This window comes from Aquarana catesbeiana, linkage group LG01 (genome assembly GCF_042186555.1).
Source record: "Aquarana catesbeiana isolate 2022-GZ linkage group LG01, ASM4218655v1, whole genome shotgun sequence".
Taxonomy (NCBI): Eukaryota; Metazoa; Chordata; class Amphibia; order Anura; family Ranidae; genus Aquarana; species Aquarana catesbeiana.
In genome coordinates, this window is record NC_133324.1 from 6830570 (window position 1) to 6854278 (window position 23709).

General features: G+C 39.9%; 1 protein-coding gene across 9 annotated transcripts in view; it reads right to left on the bottom strand.

Annotated features, from left to right (window-relative positions):
- Window positions 1-23501, bottom strand: part of LOC141129995 (chymotrypsinogen 2-like) — a 64020-nt gene extending 40519 nt beyond the window's left edge. For 2 of the 9 annotated variants that reach the window (XM_073617998.1, XM_073617997.1), the window contains exon 1: window positions 13816-13959. The gene's annotated coding sequence lies outside the window, so the exon portion shown is untranslated. Of the gene's footprint in view, window positions 1-13668; window positions 13789-13815; window positions 13978-23352 lie in introns of those variants that run through there. The other 7 variants (XM_073618017.1, XM_073618014.1, XM_073618004.1 and 4 more) reach the window with 7 other exon arrangements.
- Window positions 23502-23709: the final 208 nt, after the last annotated feature.

The following is a 23709-nucleotide window of genomic DNA, read 5'->3' on the forward strand; positions in this document are numbered from 1 at the left end:
GATCCCGGCCACCCCCTGTGTGAAATGGTAAGGGGTACAAAAGTACCCCTACCATTTCACAAAAAAACTGTCAAAAATGTTAAAAATGACAAGAGACAGTTTTTGACAATTCCTTTATTTAAATGCTACTTTTTTCAATCTTCTTTCTTCTATCTTCTGTCTTCTATCTTCCTTCGGGTTCTTCCTCCATCTTCTTCTTCTTCTGGTTCTTCTGGTTCTTCCTCCGGTGTTCTCGTCCGGCATCTTCCTCCGCGACGTCTTCTTCCATTCTTCTTCTCGGGCCGCTCCGCATCCATGATGGGAGGCTACCGCTGTGTGATGCTTCTCGTCTTCTGACGGTTCTTAAATAATGAAGGGCGGGGCCACCCGGTGACCCCGCCCCCTCTGACGCACGGGGACTTGACGGGGACTTCCCTGTGGCATTCCCCGTGACGTCAGAGGGGGGCGGGGTCACCCGTTACGTAACAGCATTTTTGGGGTGTTGTAGAGGATGTGTGGCAGCTTGGGTTAATGGAGGACTGAAACCTTCTCACTCTGACACTGGGAATGCACTAGCTGTTATTCACTAAACGCATGAAAAATATTGTGATACAATTTTCCCTGAGGAAGACTTTCTTGAAAAATATATGTTGAAACGCATTGGAATTCTGCTACTTGATGCCACCTTCTTTGCACTGGTGGTGATTGTATCTTGTAGTAAGAAGTATCACTTTCTATTATTCTTTTCAATGATGCACTGTGTCTTTTAATATTATGTATTGTCCACAAACATTATGAAGCTTAATCAATTTTTGTACTATGAATTTATATTTGTATTTATAATAAATTAATTTTTTAATCAATTCAATTATTTAATTGCCTTAAAAATCCCAAACTAGAGGTCTGTGCAATTTTTGGCCTTATTATAGGCTTACCTGTAGTAAAAAGTGGTTGTAAAGGGTTTACAACCACTTTAAATGTAATGTTTTTTTTTAATAAAAAAAAAAGTTCAGTGTGCTACTCAAATTAAAACCAAATAATAATGTGACTATAAAGAAATATCTGTACAGATATCTGTGTCTTCTGTACAGAACTTTAGAGTGATCAGGGAGCTCCGGGCCCAGAACCTTATCGCACTTTAGAACCCGCCAGTGTTTTTGAATTATTTTATTTACCCACCAAAAATGGGAAGAGAAAGTGGTCAAAAAGGACCATTCCAAATCCTTTTTGGTTTGGTCACTATTTTTAATTTTAGGCACCAGCAAGTTGGATCTATCCCTACAGGCGACCTCTTGTAAATTTTTTTCCAATTGGAGGGGTTCGTATCCTTTTTCTACAAAACGGTTTTTAAGAATTTCTGCCTGGGTTTCAAAATCTGTAAGATGTGAACAGTTTCGTCTTATACCTAAAAACTGACCTTTAGGTATGGCTTTAAGCCAATTAGGGTGATGACCACTGTCTATTGGTATATATCCATTGCGGTCAGTGTTTTTGAAAAATGTTTTAGTCAACAAAGACCCTCGTTCTTTAAAGATAACCAGGTCTAGAAAGTTAACCGATGTAGTACTGCATTCATATGTGAATTTGATCCCCCAATCGTTGGCACTGAGGAGTGTCATGAATACCTTGAGTGATTTAACATCCCCTTTCCATAGAAAGAAGGCGTTGTCTATGTAACGACGCCATAGGAGGCGGGGCTCATTTAAGGAAAAAAGTTGATCATTTTCCCAAAGGGCCATGAATAGCCCAGCCAGGCTGGGGCAAATTTGGTCCCCATGGCTACCCCGGTGCTCTGGAGGTAAAACTGACCCCCATAAAAATTTAAGCAGTTTTAGAATAAATTCTAACTTAGAGGATTTCAGTGAGAGGTCTTTTTTAAGAAAAAATTCAGCAGCTTTATACCCAAGTTCATGGGGTATAATAGTGTACAGGGAGGCCACATCTGCGGTAACCAGCAAAACATCATCCTCCACTGTGTATTCAGACACTTCCTTTATGATCTGCATAGAGTTCCTCAAAAAGGCCGGGGTTTTGTTCACAACTGACTGCAAAAAATGATCTACAAATTCTCCTACCCTTGATGTCATGGAGTCTATGCCGCTTACTATGGGGCGCCCTGGGGGCTGTATAGGGTTTTTATGAATTTTGGGAATATAATATATTATGGGTGTTCTTGGTGCCAGTGGAATTAAAAATTCACATTCCTTATCATTAATAATCCCCTTCCTATGACCATCCTGGACTATATTTTTAAGGAATTTTTTTATATTTGTCTACTGGATCTTTGTTTAGGGTAGTGTTTGTATTCCTATCTGATAATAGGAGCTCCATCTGCTTCAGGTAATTATCCTTTTTGAGGACAACAATCCCCCCCCCCCCCTTGTCCGCTGGTCGTGTAATGAGCTCTTTCCTCTTACACAGAGAAGCAATCCCTTCTTCATTCTTTCTTACACATTCCTTCTTAAAATTCACCCGTTGCAAGTCCTGTAAAACCAGTTCCTTAAATACAGTAAAACTGGGAGCTGGTTTACCAGGAGGGTTGAACAGGGATGCATTTCTTAGTCCTGTTCCTCTTACTTGGTATCCATCTTTTGAAGTATAATTTCTCATAATGGGGTTAGAGAGAAAATACCGTTTTATGTTTAGTTTTCTGGTGTATTTTTGTATGTCCAAAAACATCTGGAATTTATTTAATGACTTCTTGGGGGCATATTTTAAACCTTGATTTAATGTTAATTTCTCAGATCTAGTTAATTCTTCCCCACTGAGATTGAAGACACCCTCACATTTTATCTCCTCCTTTTTTTGGGGGTAGTTGCGCTTCCCTCCTCGGCATCCTCTCTTAGTCTTCCTTTTCTGTTTTGGCCCCTTCCTAAAAAATTGGCCGTCTTATTTCGCAGAGGGGCCGCCCCTGGGGGAATATCTTGAATACGTGTCTGTGAATTCCCCAATGGTCTGTGTTCAGTATTGGAATATTGTCCTGTCTCCTCTGTGTTTACCCCATTCCCCTGTAATGGGCCATATTGGTTCCTAATGGGTATGTCATACCCCCAAGGGGCTTGTGGGGAATATGGGGGGTCATCTCTATATGGGTCCCTGGGGGGATTCCGCTGTGATTGGTCATCATAGTATCCCCAATGATCTATATCTGATTGTCTAGCGCGGGGATGTGTATATGGGCTAGAATAGTGTGGGTTAGTTGAGGGTAGATGACGTCTATAGCCCCTCCTACCTGAATTGTGACCTCTCCCTGGATTTTTAGTATATTGGTGGGTATATGGTGGATAGGGATTGTGTGATCCATTATTGTAAGGTCTATTAGTGTTATAGTTTCCACTCTTGGTAGGGTTAGAAGTTGCATTACCCCCCATTGGGCCTGGTCCTGGGTCTCTGGGGCGGGGGGTAGGTGGGCGGGGGGTAGAACCAGAAGAACCAGAAGATGAAGGAAGATAGAAGAAAGAAGAAGCATTTAAATAAAGGAATTGTCAAAAACTGTCTCTTGTCATTTTTAACAGTTTTGACACTTTTTTCGTGAAATGGTAGGGGTACTTATGTACCCCCTTACCATTTCACACGGGGGGGGCCGGGATCTGGGGGTCACCTTGTTAAAGGGGGCTTCCAGATTCCGATAAGCCCCCCGTCCGCAGACCCCCACAACCACCGGCCAGGGTTGTGGGGATGAGGCCCTTGTCCTCATCAACATGGGGACAAGGTGTTTTGGGGGGCTACCCCAAAGCACCCTCCCAATGTTGAGGGCATGTGGCCTGGTACGGTTCAGGAGGGAGGGGGGGCCGCACTCTCGTCCCCCCTCTTTTCCTGCAGGTTGCGTGCTCGGATAAGGGTCTGGTATGGATTTTTGGGGGGACCCCACGCCGTTTTTTTTTTTTTTTTTTGGCGCGGGGTTCCCCTTAAAATCCATACCAGACCTGAAGGGTCTGATATGGAATTTAGGGGGAACCCCACATCATTTTTTTTTTTTAATTTTGGCCGGGGTTCCCCTTAATATCCATACCAGACCTGAAGAGCCTGGTATGGAATTTAGGGGGACTCCCACGTCATTTTTTTTTTTAAATTTTGGTTCGGGGTTCCCCTTTGGGGAATTCCCATGCCGTTTTTATCAATGAACTTCTATGTGTATTGTCGGCAATGCAATAGCCGCGGGTAGTTTTAAATGAGTTTTTTCCTTCAAAATGTCATTTTGCTGTCAGACTGTTCTAAACACAGGAAACATGCGCCCCTTTACAGGCATACTATAGACACCCCCAGGTACAAAATTTAAAGGGATATTACACTTTTATTGTTTGACTTTAAGCATTATTAAAATCACTGCTCCTGAAAAAACTGCCGTTTTTAAAACTTTTTTTTGCATTGATCCATGTCCCCTGGGGCAGGACCCAAGTCCCCAAACACTTTTTATGACAATAACTTGTATATTAGCCTTTAAAATTAGCACTTTTGATTATTCATGTTTGTGTCCCATAGACTTTAACGGTGTTCGCGTGTTCGAACGAACTTTTTTCCTGTTCGCATGTTCTGGTGCAAACCGAACAGGGGGGTGTTCGGCTCATCCCTAACCAGCATCATTAAAGTATAAAAACCATTCTTGAAGCTCAGTGTCACCTTTGTCTGGGTACACATGCCATCTGATTCTCCTCGGGATCATTTTCTCCTTGAGATATCTCTCAAGGAAAACAATATCCCAAGTGGCATGTAACTCTGATATTAGCACATTTTTAAGTCGCATAAAAATGCCCCGTATCCCTTCCGTGGGTGAATTGGTTTGACCAAACACCTCTTCAGGGTTAATTTTCCTATTACAAAAGTCAAACACATCCATATTGCTACAATGTGACCACCTAAGAGTGTGTCAAAAAATAAAATGAACTAAAATAAAATAAAGTGAATCTTTCTACAAACAGATACAATTATTTAAATAAACAAATTAACCTGTATCAGATGGGGGAAGCAGCGAGAATGATATATTCAAAACTATGGGACAATATATGGTAAACGTTCCACGCTACCCCCCAACTGTGATAAACCAATATGAAATTTAAATGAGTGAAAATCTATTTTAAAAGTGCATAAAAAAAGCACAAAATCGCAAATATATGAAACATAAATAATCCTGAGTGCTGCAACTAAAAAAACTTGAACATGAGGTTTTGTACAGTATAAAGAAAAAAGTTCAGTGTGCTACTCAAATTAAAACCAAATAATAATGTGAATAAAAAGAAATTAAAAAAAATTATAGTTCATATGGAAAATGATGGTATCATAAACCGGAGGTGTGATTCCTCTTTAAGTCTTCAGTAAATCTTCTATGGATCTTCTAAGACAGTGTAGAAATAGGAAAAGGGGGCTGCTTACCAGATCTGATGGATCCCCACCACAGAGATCATGCGAGCCTGAACAAACTCCTCTCGAGGTCAGGAACAACTGGTCTTTGAGTAGAGACAGACTTCCCTCCACGCCTGGTAGTTGAAATTTCAGAGGCGGCAATCAGGAACGCTCTCCTCCATTAGCTGCTCCAGCAAAACCACTCACAGCAGGAAATAGTATATTTTAAAATAAAAAGAGGCGCTTCATTGTGCAGTAGTTTAAAATGCTTTAATCCATGAATGGACAACTGACCTCAAAGCATTGGCAGGGTAAAACACCGTTGCAATTAAAAAACACAGCCGACGCCGAAGCCGATCAGCTGAGAGTGTGGTAACATCAGGTCCTCTGGCTCCGCCCAACGCTACGTTTCTCCTAAACAGGCATCGACTGGGAGAGGAGGCTATGGCCAGACGTCACCCACCACACCTTTAAATACCTCAGTGCATCGTTAAAATCGGAAATGGGTTTGGGATCACATCCTGCACAGCCCACTATGTGCATGGACATGAAACCAACCATCCTCCTTGTCAGCCACAAAATTAGTATGTACTAGCTAAAGCACATCACAAATAATGTATATCATTTCATAAACCATAATATATTACAACCAAAGCGATATATTCAGAGTCCTATTGCTAAAACATAGCGAATATAGCATTTTCCAGTGAAGCATTCACTATAGAGTTCGCCTCACTGGAAAATATATCACCATATATAAATCTGACATTTATCATGGAAACAAGCTGATAAAAATATATAGGTAAAAATATAAAAATTATTATTTACTTTATTCAAAAAACAACAAAACAGAAAAATTGTCCAACCAATGTTTCATATATTTGTGATTTTGTGCAATTTTTATGCACTTTTAAAATAGATTTTCAATAATTTAAATTTCACATTGGTTTATCACAGTTGGGGGTAGCGCGGATCGTTTACCATATATTGTCCCATAGTTTTGAATTTATCTCTCACTGCTTCCCCATCCGATACAGGTTAATTTGATTATTTAAATAATTGTATCTGTTTGTAGAAAGATTCACTTTATTTTATTTTAGTTCATTTTATTTTTTGACACACTCTTAGGTGGTCACATTGTAGCAATATGGAAGTGTTTGACTTTTGTAATAGGAAAATTAACCCAGAAGAGGTGTTTGATCAAACCAATTCACCCACGGAAGGGATACGGGGCATTTTTTATGCGACTTAAAAATGTGCTAATATCAGAGTTAGTTGAGAGATATCTCAAGGAAAAAATGATCCCGAGGAGAATCAGATGGCATGTGTACCCAGACAAAGGTGACACCAAGCTTCAAGAATGGTTTTTATACTTTAATGATGCTGGTATAGCTTTTCTTGAATTTTAGGTCGCAAGAAAGAGAGCTGAAGTAGCTAAATTACAACAGGAAATAGGTACCATCAAAGAGAAATTAGCCCCCTTAGAATAAAGAGGGATTATACCAAATTTATATGAAAGAGCTGAAAGAAATTATGATAGAAGAAGAGGAAGAGCAGAAAATTAAAAAAACTAAAGAAATACCTCAGGGACGTGGAGGATTATAAATCCCATAATGTACTTAAATGGCAGGAGAGCTGTCGTGACAGCTTTGTTAATGCATCTGATGTGTGCAATTCCAGTGAGGAGACAATGGCCGTCAGTGAACCAGCACCCTCCTCTACAGACTCATTAAGATCCTTGCCAGGCCCACCTACCCCCCGCCCCAGAGACCCAGGACCAGGCCCAATGGGGGGTAATGCAACTTCTAACCCTACCAAGAGTGGAAACTATAACACTAATAGACCTTCCAATAATGGATCACACAATTCCTATCCACCATATACCCACCAGTATACTAAAAATCTGGGGAGAGGTCACAATTAAGGTAGGAGGGGCTATAGACGTCATCTACCCTCAACTAACCCACACTATTCTGGCCCATATACACATCCCCGCGCTAGACAATCAGATATGGATCATTGGGGATATTATGATGACCGATCACAGCGGAATCCCCCCAGGGACCCATATAGAGATGACCCCCCATATTCCCCACAAGCCCCTTGAGGGTATGACATACCCGTTAGGAACCAATATGGCCCATTACAGGGATACGGGGTAAACACAGAGGAGACAGGACAATATTCCAATACTGAACACAGACCATTGGGGAATTCACAGACACGTATTCAAGATATTCCCCCAGGGGCGGCCCCCCTGCAAAATAAGACGGCCAATTTTTTAGGAAGGGGCCAAAACAGAAAAGGAAGACTAAGAGAGGATGCTGAGGAGGGAAGCGCAACTACCCCCCAAAAAAAGGAGGAGATCAAATGTGAGGGTGTCTTCAATCTCAGTGGGGAGGAATTAACTAGATCTGAGAAATTAACATTAAATCAAGGTTTAAAATATGCCCCCAAGAAGTCATTAAATAAATTCCAGATGTTTTTGGACATACAAAAATACACCAGAAAACTAAACATAAAATGGTATTTTCTCTCTAACCCCATTATGAAATTAATACTTCAAAAGATGGATCCCAAGTATGAGGAACAGGACTAAGAAATGCATCCCTGTTCAACCCTCCTGGTAAACCAGCTCCCAGTTTTACTGTATTTAAGGAACTGGTTCTAAAGGACTTGCAACGGGTGAATTTTAAGAAGGAATGTGAAAAAATGAATGAAGAAGGGATTGCTTCCCTGTGTAAGAGGAAAGAGCTCATTATACGACCAGTGGACAAGGGGGGGGGATTGTTGTCCTCAAAAAGGATAATTACCTGAAGCAGATGGAGCTCCTATTATCGGATAGGAATACATACACTATCCTAAACAAAGATCCAGTAGACAAATATAAAAAAAAAAATCCTTAAAAATATAGTCCAGGATGGTCATAGGAAGGGGATTATTAATGATAAGGAATGTGAATTTTTTATTCCATTGGCATTAGCATTCTATTTCTGCACTGTCTTAGAAGATCCATAAAAGATTTACTGAAGACTTAAAGAGGAATCACACCTCTGGTTTATGATACCATCATTTTACATATGAACTATAATTTTTTTTATTATTTTATATTCACATTATTATTTGGTTTTAATTTGAGTAGTGCACTGAACTTTTTTTCTTTATACTGTACAAAACCTAATGTTCAAGGTTTTTTAGTTGCAGCACTCAGGATTATTAATGTTTCATATATTTTCTATTTTGTGCGTTTTTTATGCACTTTTAAAATAGATTTTCACTCATTTAAATTTCACATTAGTTAATCACAGTTGGGGGTAACGCGGAACGTTTACCATATAATGTTTTTTTAATGTCAGCTTTGCTGCAGCAGGTTCTATACATGGTACAGATGCACCACTTTACAGGCAGACTAGGAGGACCCCCCCCCCGGCACTATATTTAAAGGAATTTTTCATTTTTCTCTTTTAATCTTTTTATGGAAGTTTTATAAAGTACAATAAAAAGGGTAACAAAAAGAAACAGCATGTACAAATACATGGCATACAGAAGCCGAGGCCACAGGGAAAAAAGTTCCCCCAACTGTAATTTTTCATTTTTATTGTTTCACTTTAAGCATCATTAAAATCACTGCTCCTGTAAAAACAATCTTTTTTAAAAACATTTTTTCCATTGATACATGTCCCCCAGATGAGTATCCGGACCCCCCATACCCTTTTTATGGGCAATAACTTGCATATAAGCCTTCAAAATGGGCACTTTTGGTTTTATAAATTCGCTTCCCAAAGATTGTAATAGGATTTCAGGTTCAGGTTCAAACTTTTGAGATGTTTGAGAGTGCTCGTGCGAACCGAAATGGGGGGGGGGGGGTTTCAGCCCATAGCAACCAGGGCATACCCAGAGTAATTGAAAATAGTGGTCAAAGCTCAAGAACTCTTGATGACCCTGAGACATTGTGAGTCGTCGAAATGTCTCTTGTGTGACTGACTGAATATACAGAAATTAAGCCTCAGGATGGAGGGGAGTTCAGAGTTGTTAAGCTAGAGTATCATTCAAAAAACACATGCTAGATCCTGATAGAATGATATCTTGTACTTCAGTTATTTTTCTGGGGCCCTGCAGAGACAAAGAAAGGGTGATATGAGCTGATCTAGCTAATGGAATATGAACAGATAGGTGGCAGGAGAAATCTTCTTACTGTTTGGCCTCACTGGACAGTTACCCAGGAAGTGCCCTGGAGCTCCACAGTGGAGGCAGAAATTAGACTACCGATGACATTATCATTGTTCATTAGACACGGTAGATCAAGTTAAGCCAAACTACCTGGGCCCAGGCACACCCAGAAATAATGGAGGAGGAAAATATGCTGGAGTTGAGGCTGTCACAGAGGATGGGTCAGTATAATGGACCAGTTGAATGGTAGGCATCATCTTCTCCAACTTAAGTTTTCTAAGTCTGCAGTCTGAGTTGCCATCTTGATTAGTTCATTTTGGGTAACAGGGATTCTGACTCTGATTATTTCTTCTATCAGTTGTTCAGAGAGACCGATATGGAGGCAGAGGTGTGCTGTGGTGGTGCATTGGAGACAAAGGTGTGCTGAGAGGGGGTCATTGAAGGCTAAGCTCCTGCAGCTGTAGTGTCCTCCACAGTCACTCTGCCCACCCCTCTCTCTTCTTGCCCAATCACAGAGCACTCTGCATTGGGCAAACCCATTTACAAAATACAAAGCCTTCTGTGAATGGACAGCAGAACAGAGTGGCAGGCAGGGCGGCTGATGTTTGAGAAAGTATAGCGATAGCCGTACTCCCGGCTCTGAGTAAAATTAGCAATTTTACTCAGAGATAAGTCCATAAGGAGGTATGCACCTCGTTGGAATTAACCAATAGTAGGCAAGCATATTTTTGAAAGTGGCTGTATTCCTGAAGTTCAACTTTAAAGTATGGTAATACAGTTCTTTGAAAAAGTATTCATACCCCTTGAAATTTTCCACATTTTGTCATGTTACAACCAAAAACATTAATGTATTTCATTGGGCTTTTATGTGATAGACCAACACAAAGTGGCACATAATTGTGAAGTGGAAGGAAAATGATAAATGTCTTTAAAATTTTTTTACACATAAATATGTGAATAGTGTGGGGGGCATTTGTATGGTGCTCCCCCTGAGTCAATAATTTGTAGAACCCCCTTTCTCAATAACAGCTGTAAGTCTTTTTGGGGATGTCTCTACCAGCTTTGCACATCTAGAGAGGAACATTTTTGACCATTCTTCTTATTTGCAAAATATCTCAAGCTCTGTCAGATTGGATGGAGAGCGTCTGTGAACAGCAATTTTCAAGTCTTGCCTCCTCAATGTGATTTAGGTCTGGACTGTGACTGGGTCATTCTAACACATGAATATGCTTTGATCTAAACCATTCCATTGTAGCTCTGGCTGTATGTTTAGAGTCGTTGTCCTGCTGGAAGGTGAACCTCCACCCCAGTCTCAAGTCTTTTGTAGACTCTAACAGGTTTTCTTCTAAGATTATCCTGTATTTGGCTCCATCCATCTTTCCAACAACTGTGATCAGCTTCCCTGTCCCTGCTGAAGAAAAGCATCCCCAAAACTTGATGCTGCTACCACCATGTTTCACAGTGGGTATGGTGTGTTCAGGGTGATGTGCAGTGTTAGTTTTCCTCCACACATAGCATTGTGCTTTTAGGCCAAAAAGTTGAATTTTGATCCCATCTGACCAGAGTACCTTCTTCCACATGTTTGCTGTGTCCTCCACATGGCTTCTCACAAACTGCAAATGGGACTTCTTATGGATTTCTTTCAACAATGTCTTTCTTCTTGTCACTCTTCCATAAAGGGCAGATTTGTGGAGAGCACGACTAATAGTTGTCCTGTGGACAGATTCTCACACCTGAGCTGTGGATCTCTTCAGCATTTCTTTGCTACTTTGGTCTATCGCAAAAAATCCCAATAAATTACATTTACGTTATTGGTTGTAACATGACAAAATGTGGAGAATTTGAAGGGGTATGAATACTTTCTCAAGGCACTGTAAGGTAATAATATGCCTGTATTAGATCCACACCTATTTAAATAAATGCCCTACCCTTAATTTAAGTTCACACTTCCCCTTCAGTGGGTGGCTTGACACACAGAAAAAAAAGGTGTCTCTGGGGAAAAAAAAAAAAAAAAATTGACAACTATGTATAGAGGTCTTGATAGCCCACTTGTGATACCAATAAAGTAAAAAAAAGTGTAAAAAATAAAACATTGTATAAGATGAGTAAAAATAATATAAAAATGTAAAGCACTCCCTCCCCCCTGTACACACCTCATATAAAAAACACGGTATAAGGCAAGCACGTGTATGTAAACATAAATAAGATTTTACGTCTATCTTTAAACTGATAACCTGTAAAGGCTTTTAAATCATCTTTTATGGAGAATCTTGGGTACCATCATTTTTTTTTTTTGCAATTTCACAGGAGTGAGTCATTTTTAGGCTTGACATGTTTGGTATCTATTTACTCGGTGCAACCCCATATTTTATATATTACCAAATAATTGGGTATCATATTGTGTTTGCTTGCACTGAAAATATGCATTGGATAAAATATATATTTTTTTAATTTTGGATAGAGAAAGGGAGGATTTTAACCCATCAGATTTTTTTTTTTTTTTTGCCATCTGTGTCCCAATGCAGAGATTTCCCTTCACTATTATCTCATGGGATAATTGGAGAAAATGTGTCACCTGATTCAATTATCTCATGAGATATTCTTTCTTGAATTGAGCCCACCCATAAACAGGACGTGAGAGGAAATCCCTGTAAATTAAGGGAATTTCTTGGGGGCCCCCAGGTCACCAGAACTAGTGTCCCCATCAGAAGATTTCCCCTCTATGACATCCCAAAATTTGGGATTTCCTTCACTTTCAATGACAATGGTAAACAGGACTAATAGAGAGGGGAATCTCCGTAAAGCGGTGTTCCAACCTGGGGAAAAAAAAATTAAAAATCAGCAGCTATAAATACTGTAGCTGCTGACTTTTAATATAAGGACACTCACCTGTCCAAAGAGCCCGCCATGTAGGCACCACAGCTGATTTTCGGCTCTTAGGTGCTGCCGCCGCTGCCATTCGTGGTAGGGGAAACCGGCAGTGAAGCCTTTTGGCTTCACAGCTGGTTGCCTACTGTGCATGCGCAAAGCTGTGCTTTCTAACTGACCCAACGGCAGAGGAAGGAGGAGGGGGCCTAACTTCTGAGCGATGTCACCGCGGCCCAGTCTCCCGGAAGTGGGGATGGGTACCTGTCAAAAACAGGTACCCGTCCCCCCCCCCTCCCCCTTGAAAGGTGCCAAATGTCGCACCGGAGGAGGGGAGGAAGAAGATCAGCGGAGCTTGCACTTTTTGGTGGAACTCCACTTTAACGGGGACACAGACAGCAATACAAACTGAAAAGGGTTGTAATCCCTCTCCACCCTATCAAAAAGTAAAAAAAAAAGGTTTTGCCTTTAGTGATACTTATATCTTCTGGTGGAGGTTTGTGCATTTTATAATAAATAGTATATAGACTACCGCAGAGTTTCAAAAATTAGGTAAAAAATTAGAAAAGAATGTCAAGAAACAAAAAAGAAATATAATATGGGGGGTGTCCGCCATGGTAGAGAATTGCACCTCGATTCTTGAATTTCTTTCCAGATCAGCCTGATCGCTCCATCCTTCTATCCGACCTCCCTGCTGCACAAAATACACCAGCCTCTGCCAACATGGCAAAACAAATACTGCTGTCCCTGCACAGGAAATCCAACAAGATTTACAACTTACATTCCCCCACATGCAAACATAAAGTAGAAGAAGAGCTGGTTGATGCTTACCAGGCACAAGCTCATTAGATAAGAGGGCTCATGTGTAAAATTGCTGATCTTGAGGACAAATCAAGAAGAAACCCTAAATCCAAGGTCATACCAGAGGAGATAACACAGACTGAATTGATTCCAAATCTTCAGCAGTTCTAAGAAATCATTCTACATTTGAGCTCTCCCCAGGAAATTACCGTATTATTGATGGGGCACACAGAATTGTTAAGCCTGAACATATCCCACCTGCGGTCCCCAGAGATGGACTAGTTAGAGAACATTTCTTCCACATAAAAGATCGACTCCTGTCCACCTCCAGGAAAACTGGTAAACTCCCAAAGCCATAGAAACATCTCTCTATGTTCAGATATTTCTGCATCTACCGCATTGAGAAACAGAAACCATTCAAATGTGTAACAAATGATCTCTGGGGGCAGAAGACTTCCCACAAATGGGAATATCCAACTAAGTTGCTTATCTCTCATCAAACTAAAATCCTACCCATCATGACTCTGAATGATGGCATCTCCTGTCTCAGTGTATAGGGTCTATTGCAGGATTCTTCTTCTCCCCCACCAACAGGCAAAGCTCCAGCCTTCTACATTTCTAGTCATTTGTTCGAAGTCCCCAAAACGTAATGCTACTCACCCTCCTGCCTTACGTTTCTCACTCACCGATCAGTAGCCTTCGTATAATGGGTCGGGAGTTTGGGATACCTCTTGTTCAGGTGTTATTTATCCACCCTGTCAGAAGGAGGACACCAACCACATGCCCATTGTGTATTTTATTAGTTCATTGTTTATTACTGTTTCATGATGTTCTGCATTGTTTGTTCAAATCATTCCCCTCTCATCACTGATTTACGTATATTGACTCTCTTGGTTCTTTATGTCCTTTATAAGCATATTAGCTTGATATATTTTTCTTTATACATGGGGCCCATGAAAACCATTCTAAGAATCACAGGCATTATCCAAAATGGTTAACATCTATAAATGCTAAGGGACTTAAGGCAAAACCTTACTCCTTTGTTTTGGACAGACTGGAGATGGATGAGAACACCTGTTAGAATCTTATTGCTACTTCTGTCCCCGTTAGGGAGATTCCCTATCATCAAAGGTGAAAGTAAAAGAAAATCCTAAACTTTGAGTTATTCCCCAGAACAGTATCGAGGGGAAATCTTTTCCGATGGGGGCACTAGTTCTGCTGGGGGGGGGGGGGGTATGTATTCCCTTAATTAGCAGGGATTTCCTCACTTTGGAGGGATTTCCTCACTTTGGAGGGATTTCCTCTCACTTCCTGTTTTGGCTATGGGACAGAAAGTGAAGGCAAATCTCCCCAATGGGACACGAATGGCAAAAAACTGACAGGGGGCTATAACCATTCCTTACTCTATCCAAAAAATGTAGTGCAAACCCCAAGCTGGACCCACTGTTTGTCCCAGTTTCTACTCCCTACTAGGTGCATGGGAGCCAGACCACAGCAGTTTCTCAGTCTCTCCACACAATAACCAAACAGAAGTTTCTTTTTTGTGTTTATTGGTTGAAGAACTTGGGATACAGCAGAGCTAATGCAACTTAGAATACACCCTCTAGTGGATTGAACTTCTTCAAAGTAGGCCACTAGTGTAAGAGGATGTGGACAAACAGCTTTAGATTCACTATGGAAACAGCCCTGAGCCAGCAAATACAGTCAGGTCCAAAAATTTTTGGGACATCAACACAATTCTAATCTTTTTGGCTCTATACACCACCACAATGGATTTGTAATGAAACAAACAAGATGTGCTTTAACTGCAGACGTTCAGCTTTAATTTGAGGGTACTTACGTCCCAATCAGGTAAACGGTTTAGGAATTACAACAGTTTGTATATGTGTCTCCCCCTTTTTAAGGGACCAAAAGTAATGGGACAATTGGCTGCTCAGCTGTTCCATGGCCAGGTGTGTGTTATTCCCTGATTATCCCATTTACAAGGAGCAGATAAAAGGTCCAGAGTTCATTTCAAGTGTGCTATTTGCATTTGGAATCTGTTGCTGTCAACTCTCAATATGAGATCCAAAGAGCTGTCACTATCAGTGAAGCAAGCCATCATTAGGCTGAAAAAACAAAACAAACCCATCAGAGAGATAGCAAAAACATTAGGTGTGGCCAAATCAACTGTTTGGAACATCCTTAAAAAGAAAGAACGCACTGGTGAGCTCAGCAACACCAAAAGACCCGGAAGACCACGGAAAACAACTGTGGTGGATGACCGAAGAATTCTTTCCCTGGTGAAGAAAATACCCTTCACAACAGTTGGCCAGATCAAGAACACTCTCCAGGAGGTAGGTGTATGTGTGTCAAAGTCAACAATCAAGAGAAGACTTCACCAAAGTGAATACAGAGGGTTCACCACAAGATATAAACCATTGGTGAGCCTCAAAAACAGGACACCAGATTAGAGTTTGCCAATCAACATCTAAAAAAGCCTTCACAGTTCTGGAACAACATGCTACATGTGCACACCGAGTGAAAGGTCTGACTTCAACAATAGAGAAGTCACCGCGGTGGGCACATCACAGACTTTTCACTTGGCAAAATAAATTTGGATATCGCTTGGCCAATAAATGTAACCCTAGACCCCATGTTCCAGCATTACCTAGACTTAAATTGGAAGTAAAGTCAAAACCTATGACTCGGTTAAATTGATGATAGGCAACTCCTATCCTCATATTGATTAGTGGTTCCAAATTAATAATAACTACTGCAGTAGGGAACAGACACAAAAGATACGCTCAGCATCTTTCCAAATTACTGTTCTGCTTTATTATGACGCAATTGAAGGTTTTTATGCACATGATTACGTAGGTATCACATTAATATTACAATTGTAGGTTTATGGTAACAAGGGGCGTTACATAGGCAGGCTAATTCTAATCAGGACTCGAAAGAATGTAAACATTTACTGAAAACATTATTAGTGCCGTGTGCACAGTGAGGGCAGAGTGCAATACATACAAAATACAATACAATTATATACAGAACTTACAAATTTCCATTACAGTCTCCCCTCTTTTGATCAATATTTTGATCACTAACCATACCTGCTATCACCTTTAACCTGGAACCTCCACACGCTTAGGTGGAGGTAGTCCTGGCCAAAGAGGCAACAAAAATTCCATTGTGGAGAAAATAATAGCTGAGCAACTTTTTCATTACAAAATGACTTTTCATTGTGAAGAACAAATGATTGATAAGACATATTTACAGAGTACTGGCTGTACACTCCTGTGGCCAGAATGGCCTTCTAGCTGAATTGTGGACATGCTGATTTATCAGCACATGTAAACACAGACAATTCTACATAAAATGGAAGACGTACAAAAGACAAATATGACTTCAACATGGCTAAACTATTTTTCAAATATATATATATCCCTTACAATTAAAGTAACTGAATCAAAAAGTACCCTAGACTGTGATCATAAGAGGGAAACAAATCAAACAGAGATTTCTTTAATTTAGTCATTTTTACAGTGTCTGGTGTGGATCCAGGTGACTTTTCCTTCAAGTTTTGCAAAAACTGTACATGAAATAGATGCTGTATTGAGTCTCCAAACATTTCCTTATATATAAATGTCTCTTAAAAATCCACAAGTCACCTGGCTTTAGTTTTAGATCCTTCCAAACTTTTAGGATCTGGAATTGGGGAGAAAACACATAAATGAGTTTGTCAAAAACCTTAAAAGATCAGCAACATTCTCTGTGAGATCCGAATGAAGGACTTCAGCTGCTGAGACAAAATATAAGCAAGTGAGTAACACCCTCCCAAACCAAATCCCATAGGGAGAGAGTCCAATATCCCCCTTAGGGGCTTCATCAAATATAAGAAAACATTAAGGCAAAAGTTTTCTAGTTTCTTACTCTACTTTGTCTGATACATTGTAGACAGTAGGGGGGTGTAAAAATAAAACCTCAAAACTTCTAGTAAGGACTCTCCTATAAAAAATGATTTCCTCTGTTACTCTCTGTACTTTCTGGCACTCTGTACTTACAAACTACTTCTGATAACACTTTTTACTGTGGCCTTTGCAGTAGCATTTGCCACTGAACATCCAAAAAACATGTCCATACAGACAAAATGCATACTCGTAAGATCCTGACTTGGGCATCTGGATATATCTTTTTGTAATCTCTGGGAGGGATGTTCAGCTTTTGGTAACACCTTTGGTAACAGGTAAAACAAGAAGTGGTATGTTATAAAAACAACTGTGGAGAACCCTGGCTCTATCCCATGCTCATTTACTAAGGCAGCCATAACTGCTTGTGACTGATGACACGGTCCATGTGTCAAGCTGGAGGGAAAAGAGTGGCTGGCAGACATAAATGATCACCTTTTCCAAAGTCCTGTTTCATAAGAAGTTGCCCCCTGTGGACCACTTGTTCTTCTCGTTCTGGGGTCCTTAAAGTTGAATTATTAATCCCAGCTATACTGGGCCAGAACTAGGGTGGAATCTGTGAGTTGCACAGACCCATCAAGTGTCCGGGGCTGTAAATGCAGCATCCTTAGTCACCTGGTCTGCTTCCATGTGTGAAAGTTAATATGGCTACCTCAGCAAGAACCTGGAAGGCTGAAAACAGCCGATCAAATTAACTTGGCATGCTTGGTTGGTTTACCTGCCGAAGTAAAAACAAACTTCTGGCCCTTTAAATGGAACCAAAAGCTCTCTATATCTCGACTATCTATATAAATATACACTCTTTTTATAGCTCACAGGCTTTGCTAAAACATGGAGCTCTGTTTCTTGAGCTGGGGAAAAAGGATCCAATGACTTTGAATACAGAGTATCCTTCTGGGTGATAAACTGCATCCTCAAATCTACAAAAAATGTAATATCTGGGTCTTCAGGGAGTGTGTCCTGCACTGGACTCACAGCAGCTGATTCCTACACCATCAATTTAACACACGTGTCTTCCTTTGTCTCCAGCCTCCTCCAATAGAGGCAATAAGGTGGCTGGATTCAAATGTACGCATTTTTCATTGTTAGATTTGTACATAAACAAACTCATATTTTAAACCTTTCATTAGACAAACATTTAGTTAGCTGTATATTTGCTGCACAGAATGTCGGACCATTAAAAATTAAATGTTTGACCAAAACAATATCTAACTTTGTCTAATAGCACCTTTGCATAAGAGCTACAGCTCTGATATATCGGGGTGAACCCTTCATTACTGGGTCCAGCTTGCATAAATATATTACAATGGCTTGTGTTCTATCACACTGTTTGTGTAAGAACTCCAGTTTCATGTTTCAAAAGACAACTTTTTCCTGGCAATATTATAATAAATGATAACAATACCCTGCGGTCATGGAGAGATGCCCATAAATCCAAAATATTCTTCTGCTTATACCACTGTACTTACAAGAAAAAGGGGCACATCATTTCACAATCCACACATTCTGCTTTGGATTTCAAAAATAAAAATAAATAAAAACAAAAGGACCAACAATCTGTATGATGGACCAGAAAGCATCAAAAACTATAAAACAACTGGCTGCAGGCGGCATCTATCCTAACAGAGTGTGTGGACTTGATGTGATGGGTCTGTTATATTTAAATTTTATTTATAACAACTCTCACATCATGGACTGACATCAAGTTATTATCAAGAACCTTGAAATTTCATTTTTGTAGAAGAACTTCTTATGTATCCCATCCATCTTGGCTTTGTTAAATATTATGTCAGCTGTATTCAAAATAACAACCTCATCTTAATCTTTTTTTCTCTCAATAAGAGCTTATTGTATAAATGTAAAATTACAAAATTGTTATCTTAATCTAAACTAATCCCATTTATTACAAATTTCCCCAATAACCTGAATTTCATTTCCAACCAAAGGTTGTCTAAACCAGTTTCAATATATCTATATTATTAATAAAATTGTTAAACTCATATTAGAAATTAATACTCATTATTACTTAATTTTACTTAATTTCCCTTTTTTACATGCACTGTTTCCATTATCAAAGGATATTCAATTTGTGTAATACACGGTTAAATGTAACCTTCATTTTAACATGTTTGGAAAACAGATTCAAAATAATTGTGATCACATTGTTTACCATTAGATTCGTTAACCCGGCACATTTTGTTATAAATGTTTTGTCTAAAAAACAGAAATTGGCATGGTGTCCTTCCAGCTTATCACTGACCACATTCTTTCAGGAGAGCACAAAGGAGGGGGTCACATCTTCGTACATGACACACACAAGCAATAGAACTAAAGCTCCCAGCATTCACACACACACACACCAATATCTCTCTAAAATCGCTTACATTTTTCCCATTTGTACACAACACATGCATATCATTCTCTCAATTTCTTTTAACTCTCATTAATATTTTTGTCTAAATTCTACTTTCTTTATTTTGTTCAGATATCTTTTATATCTAGCTTCTATGATCAGACGGTCAGCCATAGTGCTCATCCCATCTTCTCTCTCTGACAACATATAAAGTATTCTGTTTTACCTCTCATTTCTCTGTTTCTGACTCTAATAGTTGTAGTGCCTGACCCCAAATTCTTCCCACAACTTCACATGAAAATCTCCCTTTCTGTCTAGTGTTAATGTCACCCTTCATCCATCCTGCTCACATAGATAGCTGTTTCTCTAGCTGTTTACTCTGCATGATTCTTGGTCCCTGTGGACTTTGGTAACCCAGTTACCCATTGTGGATCACTGTCCACTCTAACAATTAATCTAGGGGCTCAGTATAGGCGGAACCGCACCTTTGGTTCATATATAGCTCTCCTCTTGCGCTGGGCATTTTTGAGGGTCTCTTACCCTTCATTCCCTTACTTAATTCAATGCCCATAATGACTGGCCAGTCTTCTCTCTTCTCTACGTGTGCCTATACCCTCTTGCCTCTAAACTACTTTATCCAGCAGATTTACTACATATACCTGTGAGCAGCACTATTCTTCCCTTTCTTATCTATAACACTCCGATGGACAATAGACAGGGACAACATAACATATAACCACCAATCAATACAGTTCGATTAAGGGGAGTAAAATAGGTACCCTTTGTCCCGAAAATGCCTTACCGATCAAGGAAGTCTGATAACTCAAATGTAAGCAAAAGGCTGATTATCAGAAATTCCCGGATCGTCTCAAGCTCCTCGTTTCGGATACTCAGGGTCACCTGGAATCCCCTCCTAAGGCAAAGCTCGCCATGCTGACTCGGTTGAATTGATGATAGGCAACTCCTATCCTCATATTGATTAGTGGTTCCAAATTAATAATAACTACTGCAGTAGGGAACAGACACAAAAGATACGCTCAGCATCTTTCCAAATTACTGTTCTGCTTTATTATGACGCAATTGAAGGTTTTTATGCACATGATTACGTAGGTATCACATTAATATTACAATTGTACATTTATGGTAACAAGGGGCGTTACATAGGCAGGCTAATTCTAATCAGGACTCGAAAGAATGTAAACATTTACTGAAAACATTATTAGTGCTGTGTGCACAGTGAGGGCAGTGTGCAATACATACAAAATACAATACAATTATATACAGAACTTACAAATTTCCATTACAATAATTTAAACTCCTCAGTAGTCCATATACAAATTATTATAACATGTATAAACTGTCATCAGAAGAAGCTTATGGGGCTTTTTTAAATTTTTTTTGCGAACGTTATTTGCCAAAAAATACTGTAACACCCCCCAAAGAAAAAAAATATATACAGTGTATATATATATATATATATCTATATATATAGATATATATATATACAGATATATATATCTATATATACAGATATATATATATATATATATCTGTGTATATATATATATATATATATATATATATATATATATATATATATATATATATATATATATATATATATATATATATATATATATATATATATATATATATATATATATATATATATATATATATATATATATATATATATATATATATATATATATATATATATATATATATACAGTATATATATATATATATATATAAAATACAAAAAATGTCAAGAAACAAAAAAATATATTATGGGGGGCGTCTCCCAGCCATGGAGTAGAATGGCGTCTTGATTTGTGAGCTCTTCTCCTGAGATGAATAACCCAGCAGCACAGCATTTGCTGGCACACTGCCAATCAGCTTGTCTCCTGGGCTTTCCACTACACAGCAGAGAATATTAGAGGGAAGAACGCTGCAAAGGGGCTGAGGAGACCGTCAGATTTTTTTCACCAAATCCAATGCAGAGTGCAGCCAACGATGGCGCTGGCTCACAGACAGAGGTCCTTCTCCAGGACAACACCTGTAGAGATTGCCAGTTGCAGAGGAAGATATACCAGATGCATCTTCTCCTGCAAAGGACAAGGTAAAGGGTCCTACTTCATCTCCCCACATGTAAAAATAAATGGATCTAGTAGAAGAATGCACTGACTGCATGGAGATAAACATGGGGGATTATGTCAGGGTACATAACAAGCTATTTAGGGTTGCCACCCGTCTGGGATTCACCTTGATAGTTTGGATTTTGAATCATGTGTCCGGGTTTCAGACTGCCTTAAACCTGGACACATTACGCAGACCAGACTGTGTCTCCCCAAGTAAACAAGCATAGGCATGCACCCTAATCACCTCATGCAGTGCAGATCCCCCCTGCTGCCTGCTCCCCCCCATGTCCCCCCTCCGCAGTGCTGCCAGCTTCCCTCCTCTACTCTCCTGTCAGCTGCTAAAGGGGATGTTTCAGGATGGAGAGCAGGGAAGGAGCCAAAAAATATGTAATTTACTGTTGCTTTCCTTTCAAGAATGAACACAGTGAGTGATTGTTACTGATCCCACTTATATGCATTCATAACTGAAGTATAGTAAATTGTATTGTGAATGAACAGGAAGCCTCTCAGCACTGAGCACTTCCCATTCATTCATTGTCCAGTGCATCTGAGGCTGCAGAGAAAGGGACTGGGGATTCTCTGTCCTCGATCCCTTTCTCTTTTTCAAAAGTGAGACATCAGGAGTCTGTTTAGACCACAGATATTTCACCAAAGACCTCTTAAAAAATGTAAAGAATGCTCTGCAGACTCTGCTATAAAGGGGGCTTTAAGAATCCTAATTTAAGGGAGAATGCTGATGTCAGTGTGGTATTTGGTGAGCAAAACCCTCCATACATCAGCATTCCCCCTTAGAAAAAATAAAAATAAAATTACTGTACACTGCTAAAGTGTCCAGGTTTGGGTGGCAACCCTAGAGCTGGCTTACGCTTACCAGGCACAAGCTCAGGAAATAGGAGGTCTCAGGGATAACATTAATGATGTGGAGGATAAATCGAGAAGAATCATTAATTTCAGGGTCATACCAGAGGAGATACCCAACACTAAACTGATTACATATCTTCAGCAGTTCTATGAAACCATTCTACCTCTGAGCTCTCCCCAGAAACTTATCGTTGATGGGGCACACAGAATTGTTAAGCCTGAACATGTCCCACCTGCAGTCCCCCAGACATAAACCGGCTGGAGAACATGTCTTCCACATAAAAGATCAATTCCTGCCCACCTCTAGGAAAACTGGTCCACTCCCCGAGCTTTTTCGACGTACTTTACGATGGACTTTCCGAATGAACGGACTTGCCTACACACGATCAACCAAAGTCCGACGGATTCGTATGTGATGACGTACGACCGGAAGTTCATAGCCAGTAGCCAATAGCTGCCCTAGCCTCGGTTTTTGTCCGTCGGACTAGCATACAGATGAGCGGACTTTTCGACCGGACTCGAGTCCGCCGGATAGATTTGAAACATGTTTCAAATCTAAGTCCGTCAAACTTTTGATAAAACAAAGTCCGCTGGAGCCCACACACGATCGAATTGACCCACTCAGAAACAGAAACAATTCAAATGTGCAACAGATGATCTTTGGGAGCAGAAGACCTCCTACAAATGGGAATATCCAACTAAGCTGCTTATCTCTCATACAAAATAAAGTCCTACCCATCATGACTCCAAATGATGGCATCTTCTGCCTCCCTGTATGGGGTCTATTGCAGGATAATCCTCCCCCACCCCCCCCAACAAGAGGAAAAGCTCCATCCAGCCTCCTACATTTCTAGTGATTGGTCTGAAGTCCCCAAAACTTGATGCTACTCACCTTCCCGTCTTATGTTTCTCACTCACCTGTCAGATGCCTTTTTTATAACGGGTTGGGAGATTGGGATACCTCTTCCTCAGGTGTTATTTATTCTCCCCGTCAGAAGGAGGACGCCAACCACACGCCCATTGTGTTTTTTATTAGTTCGTTGTCCATAGTTCATTGTTTATTGTTCATGTGTCATGATGTTCTGCATTGTTTGTTCAAACCTTTCCCCTCTCATCACTGATTTACTGATATTTACTCTCTTTGTTCTTTATGTCCTTTATAAGAATATTAACTTAATATATTCTTCTTTATATATGGATTCCATGAAGATCCTTTAACCACCTCAATACCGGGCACTTTCACCCCCTT